Source organism: Pecten maximus, chromosome 18 (genome assembly GCF_902652985.1).
Source record: "Pecten maximus chromosome 18, xPecMax1.1, whole genome shotgun sequence".
NCBI classification, from domain to species: domain Eukaryota; kingdom Metazoa; phylum Mollusca; class Bivalvia; order Pectinida; family Pectinidae; genus Pecten; species Pecten maximus.
The window spans coordinates 7,149,718-7,157,382 of NC_047032.1; positions in this window are offsets into that span (position 1 = coordinate 7,149,718).

Here is a 7,665-nt window from a genome sequence, read left to right on the forward strand (position 1 = left end):
CCTGGAGGTAGTGGAGGATCCACGTCTTTTACATTACAAAATCAGCTTGAAAATCGTATTAGTCCCTGGCTAACAGAGTTGAAATGACCTCGTACAGAAATCACGACGTGTAAAGGGATGCGACTCGAATGTAATATCTGATTCTTCTTTGTCCTCTTCTGTCTGCCGTTAAATGATAGCTCTTATTCTGATAGATACAGGCTGCAGTCAAACCTTACTATATTCAGAAAGAAAACATGTGATAAGTAAAAACTGAAACCGAAGTGTCCCTACTAACATTGATTCCATGAGACTGTCAGTACTCTTATGGAATGATACTATCTGTCGTACAAAACCCGTTGATAATTCACGGTTAAAATCTTATCCTGTATTTGATTTGAAAAATACAATGGTATTGACAGAATTACAATAACTACGTATGTTTGACATCAAAGTAAAGAAATTTAAATAATGTACATATTTATCCTTGTAAAATAAGCATTACTGAGTCTATATCATCAAATTATGAAAATGTAGGCGTTCGATAAACCGTGCATTTTGCATGTTCATTTTGACAGGTTCTATCAACGTTCCTGCCTCTCATTCACATCGTAATTTCTGGTGGTAAGACAACTTTTAACGTTTGAGAGAAAAACAATATCTATTGCGTAAATGCAATAATACCGTCTTCAGTTTCATCGTATACAAGACGGTGCATTATGTGATGCAGTGTTAAAAGGCTGTATTACAGGGTAGGACGTGCTAGTTATATGTGACAAACATATATTCATTGATGATGATAGATACATTTCGGACTTTTCCCGCCAAATCATACTCATTGTTAAGTTTGCTGGAAGGCCCGGATGTTGTAAAATTTAGACGTGATGAGATTTATTTGAGACATTGCTACAAGAAAAATTACTGGCCTTTTCGGCTAAAACTAATGAGCACTTGTTGTTATTTTCCATTGAATTTACACTACAGACTGGTCTTCAATGCGTGATTGACATATCAAACAAAATCAGTATCTGCTTCCTCTAAAAGTAGGATTTATACTTTATGATATTAAGTTGTTTTTCCTGTGCGGCATGTGTACTATTTTTGCGAACATTATTGCGCATTGATAGTTGCAGTATTTGAATCTTGTCAAGATTTGGCTCCCACAATTTTAACAGATCTCTTTAGTATGCTTAATAATATCGCAGCCTCCCAAAACATACATACGCACTCACCACACGCATGCATGTCGCACGCACGGGAGGCCGTCCTTAAATGACCTTAGCTGTTAATAGGACGTTAAACAAAATAAACCAAACCAAGCTTAATAACCATGATATATTGATCCAAATATGTTATGCCCTTAAAGTTTAGCTGTGTAGATCCTCACTCAATTTTCAAACAATTTCGTTCAGGGAGAGAAGTGAATGTCATCCCTGGAATATATTTGGGTACAGAGAGCAAAGGTGAACGTAACCCATTTTTATGGTTTATTATTGTGTTTGTCTTTTGATATGGCTTTTAGCCTGCGTCAATTACTTCCCATTAAATCCATTTGATTATCAAAGATTGGATACAGAGACAGAAATTGAACATAATCGCTGGATTATAGACGACGGGGTACAAAGAGGGAAAGTGAAATAACCCGTGGTGTATCGAGGTTTGTGGGTACAGAGAGAGAAAGTAAACGTAACTCTGGAGTATCGAGGATGGGGGTACAGAGAGATAAAGTGAACGTAACCCCTGGAGTATTGAGGATTGGGGTACAGAGAGAGAAAGTGAACGTAACCCCTGGAGTATCGAGGGTGGGGTACAGAGAGAGAAAGTGAACGTAACCCCTGTAGTATCGAGGGTGGGGGTACAGAGAGAGAAAGTGAACGTAACCTCTGGAGTATCGAGGATGGGGTACAGAGAGAGAAAGTGAACGTAACCCCTGTAGTATCGAGGGTGGGGGTACAGAGAGAGAAAGTAAACGTAAACCCTGGAATATTGAGGATGGGGGTACAGAGAGAGAAAGTGAACGTTACCCCTGGAGTATCGTGGATGGGGGTACAGAGAGTGAAAGTGAACGTAACTCTGGAGTATCGAGGATGGGGTACAGAGAGAGAAAGTGAACGTAACCCCTGGAGTATTGAGGATTGGGGTACAGAGAGAGAAAGTGAACGTAAACCCTGGAGTATTGAGGATGGGGGTACAGAGAGTGAAAGTAAACGTAACTCTGGAGTATCGAGGATGGGGGTACAGAGAGATAAAGTGAACGTAACCCCTGGAGTATTGAGGATTGGGGTACAGAGAGAGAAAGTGAACGTAAACCCTGGAGTATCGAGGATGGGGGTACAGAGAGTGAAAGTGAACGTAACCCCTGTAGTATTGAGGATTGGGGTACAGAGAGAGAAAGTGAACGTAACCCATGTGGTATCGAGGATGGGGGAACAGAGAGAGAAGGTGAACGTAACCCCTGCAGTATCAATGAAAACTATCTACAGAATATACATGTAGTCTTTTACGGATCCTGACGGACCTGATTAAATGGTACATTAAAGTAAGCCCAGGGATACAACCTGAAGTATTCTTCACAGGGGGTTAAAAGCCTTAATCAAAGGCCGAAAGTGGGACAGTGTCAATGGGAACATGAGGAAGAAGTTCAATCCTTACGTCAAACCTGTACGACAAGCTTCTACAAATACCCAGTATCGTGTTATGGTTTTGTATTGTTTTACGTAATATCAGTTAATTAACCTGCATATTCATACATATTAAAACTATATAAAGTATTTAATGTCAACGAATTAGGTTTTCTGTTTCACATTAAGCTAAATTTCAAATAAATCATTGTCTCTTACTAAAGACAAATGGTTTACACCATATATAAACTCATGCAGGATCAGGTATATCGATTATTTAGAGGAACAAGGACGTATCTCCAACATGGAGTGCTTAGAAGTAAAGGGCCGTATCTCAAATTTATCCATTTTTAGATTTTAATAAATTACAACTACGAGTGAGATTTTCTTATAGAATTTGTACATTATATCAATTGAAATGGTCTTATTCTGTTAAAATACTGTGTGATTTAAAAGAATTAGACAATTTCCTTTGATATAAAGAACATATTCTATAAGAAAAGCTCAGTCGGAATTGTAATTTATCAAAATCTAAAAATTGATAAATTTGAGATACGGCCCTTTACTTCTAATCACGCCATGTTGGAATTACGTCCTTGTTCCTCTAAACAATCGATCTATTAAAAAGTATTTATCCATTTAAGGATTAAAGTGTCTTCTGGTGGTTTTATCAGACGATTAAGTTCAGTATGGTATTAAAATTAGTTCATGTACATGAGTCAATGAGTTCAAAAAGTTGAAATTAAACGTATAGTTTGAAGACGTGGATTTCGTAAGCATTCAACATGGAATACAACATAACGGTCGACTATGAGGTTTATAGCATAATGACAGCAAAAACAGCAGTGTAAGTCATGTCAGGAACATGTGGATTAATGCGGTAGGCTTTATACAGGTAACGACGACAGCAGTATAAGTTGTGGGAGGAACATGTGGATTAATGCGGTAGGCTTTATACAGGTAACGACGACAGCAGTATAAGTCGTAGGAGGAACATGTGGATTAATGCGGTAGACTTTATACAGGTAACGACGACAGCAGTATAAGTCGTAGGAGGAACATGTGGATTAATGCCGTAGGCTTTATACAGGTAACGACGACAGCAGTATAAGTCGTGTGAGGAACATGTGGATTAATGCGGTAGTCTTTATACAGGTAACGACGACAGCAGTATAAGTCGTGGGAGGAACATGTGGATTAATGCGGTAGTCTTTATACAGGTAACGACGACAGCAGTATAAGTCGTGGGAGGAACATGTGGATTAATGCGTTGTTTTTAACACAGGTATAAGCGAATGCAGTGAATCATATCCATTTTTGATTTAATTAATCAAAATTAGTTTTGTTCTGGTTAACCTCCAAGCAAATCATGCACAACAAAGAACCACGGGGAACTAACCTATGAAAATTGGAGGGCTAAAAAGAAACATGAAATGTGTTAGCAAATTCGAAATATGAACACTAATCTTATATTACAAACCAGCTCATGGTCATGCAATTCATTTGAAGTAAATAATATATGACTATGACAATGCACCAATGAAAGCAGTCTCGAACGATCTCAATAACCATCTAAAGTTATATATTGACTGCGCGAATGTCACACAAACTCCATGGGAGAGTCCCAGAATTCACAAACAGGAAGTGGACAGAAGAGCACGGAATATCCATGGTGCATTGACAAACATAGGAGCACGTGTATAAGTCATCCATGTTATCAAACACACTACCGAGATTGCAAAACCTGACGTCAGTTCCACATTGGCCATCACTGTTTCCTGCTGAATGGTAAACCTGGAAAATGTGAAAATAAAATGTACATATGCGATAAAAACTTACAATTCGTTTGTTTTTGTCGATATTAATATCCTCCAGAAGTACAAGACGTTAATGATTGTCCTTTGCTCCTAACTGGCGATCTGAATACTTGCTGTTAACCTCATGTTAGAGCTTTCAGCCCTGAACGCAACCCGCTAAATTAGTATTGCGCTATGCAGAGTGCAGTAAAGTTTTGTCTACAATTCATCTTTGTGTGAATTTGTTTGAATACAGATACCTGGGGTATGTGCTCAAATTTGAGTCCGTACAAAAGGCGACGTTTACAGTAATATCACATACAGTTTCAACTATTGTTGTGTATGTAGGTTGTATGGGTGTTACGAGATCACATAATTGTACAGTCTAGGGGAGATAATCCAACTCCGTATGTATATGAGTTATTCCCCTTTGTTGTAATTATTTTCGTTTGTGAGATACATTTTGATTATTCATATAAAGACTTGGAACTGGAAAGACGTTTGTGGTTTTGCTTGTCTGACGATATCATAATGTAACGTACAGCGAGTCCCCATACCTCACAACATTACATGGTGGAGAATCCAAAGCGGTTAGTTACGTGACCCTGTGCCATTATGTAACTTTTTATTGTATTTTCGTCGTATGACCGGCGAGTCTTTGTACTCGTCCCGGCTCGTCGGTCAGACATTATATATTGCTGCCATGTCCTTTTTGGCGGGAAATATTTAAAACTTCACTATATTCATCATTTATTACTGATAACTTTTATATGTTGATACTGATATATCAATGGAACGACTACATGTGAATCTAGAAAACATTGGATGTGTTAAATTCACGTCACCAACATTTATCGGCGATTCGAAGTTCGTCACTGGAGTTTTGGGCCAAGATATCCCTCTAATATGAGATGAGAAGGATGACACTTGTGCTTGCCCGTGCCGTATAATACTAGTTTTGTTTTCCAAGGAAAAGAATTCCTTTTTGAATTATAATTACAATTCAATATATGTATCATCATTGAACACACGGACATCTGGTGAAGATATGTAATAACACGCATGTTATAATTTGAGAAGCGGATGCCAACTTGTCCAGTATGCAGTGGATATGGACCAGATGTGTTTTGAAGTTTTTGTTCCCTGTTGCCTATTTCACAAGGACAGTTGATGAGATCCTTGTTTATCACCGTTTTCAGAAGAACAGTTCCAGTTTCTAAAGCTTACCCATACAGAACTTTGAACTTTCAATGCCTCAATATAGCAAGATCATAATAAACTTGTTTACTCCTAAATTTACAAATATATTGAGAATGGCTAACATTAGCTATGGTTTAGATTATCAAGAAAAAAGTTGTGTTCCTTTTATCTAGCCCTTGATTCACTTTTGTTTTAAGATCAATATTGCCTAGATCTATCCATATCCAGACAGTTTTATATTGCAAAACATGATTGTTATCAAATACTATGAATGTTTTCTCAGATTAATTATGTCAGAAATACACTATTAATTAAGAGCGAAATCTCTGCTGATATTACTGTGATAACATGTCATATTGGTTAACAATTTATAGGATGAACATATGTCATTGGATAGATTTAGGATGGTATTATGTTGTATGTCCTGTATTTTGCCTTGGAATTATGTGCTTTGATATGTATTGAGATATTGTATTTGTATTTTGATTGAAGAACCATAAGGCCATGCAGAGATATTTTTCAGCACGTATATGAAGCTATGGGCAAGGCTGATAGGGATAAGTATAAAGCTGGCAGGTTAATGTTATATATTGTTTACAAATGTAGTTGCTACTCCTGGTTAGCGCTACGCAGTTGAGAGTGGGACGACTGGTTTGCCCGTTTTCAGTATAATGTGACCGGGTGGGGTGTTCTGCTGGGTGTCTGCCTGCGGCAATATGCTTCAGTGAGGTAGCACTACAACTACGGCAAAAGTTCCGGACTATCATAAGGAGACTTAACATGAACATACCGCAGTCTCCCAAAACACACATACGCACTTGCCACACGCATGCATGTCGCACGCACAGGAAGGCGTCCTTGAATGACCTTAACTGTTGATAGGACGCTAAACAAAATAAACCAAACCAAACCTAACGCTTCAAAAAGTAGGACTGCGTTATATATGTATGAAGCCTCCTCTCGGCGATAGTCTCTGTAGCAAGAAGACTATTTACCGATATTGTCTTTATATCCATTCATTTTGCCAGCGTGATAATTAAAATCCAGTTACGAATGGTTTAAAATCGGTTAAATGGAGGATAATATTTGTAGATGGAAGCGATGATGTCGCTATAGAGACATAATCTGCCTTTTCATTATCGGGTATTCCCGTATGCACAACTTGATGCAAGGTAATGTAATAAAATCAGTATCTTTCTTATAGACAAAGTTTCCAGATTTCTATTGTCAATACTCTGCAGTATGCTTCAGTGAGGTAGCACTATAAATCGGTAAAAGTTCCGGCCTATCACAAGGAGACTTAACACGAACATACCGCAGCCTCCCAAAACACACATACGCACTCGCCACACGCATGCATGTCGCACGCACGGGAGGCCGTCCTTAAATGATCTTAGCTGTTAATAGGACGTTAAACAAAATAAACCAAACCAAACCAAACCAAACCAAACCAAACAATACTCTGTAACAAAGATAGAGAGTGAGAATAAATAATTGCTCATGTTACATTGTCACTATTAATGGGTTCAAGGTTGAGGTAGATAGTGAGGTAGACCGGATACCGAAAGTTTGGCCTCTTAACAAGGAAGGCCAACATTCGACCACGTCACTGCTAAACAGCCATAGTTAATTCGAGACGGATATTGTGGATTGTGAATATTTCAATTAATTTAAGTCGTAAAATGTATTATTTCTTTTAATTTTGTTAACAATACCGGTGTCTCAACGTAGATTCACTGGAACTCTATTATCTTACCAACCACAGTTTCCGTAGTTAAAAACGTCGCAACACACCCCAACTGATATTCTCTTCCTACGGTATTTCAACGATTTTGTAATGTGACTATATGCATTGAATTGTGTTTGGATTTCGTTTATGGTGGTATGCACGCACTGGGATAACGCGCTTTATAGAATATGTCCGTATCCTATTGCGTTCATATCACCGTTAACGCAACAAAAACACCGTTCAATCCCAATATTTTTATTTTTAACAACTAAGGTTATTTAAGAACGGCTTCTCGTGCATGTTACTTGCATTCGTGTGGTGAGTGCGTTTGTGTGCGATA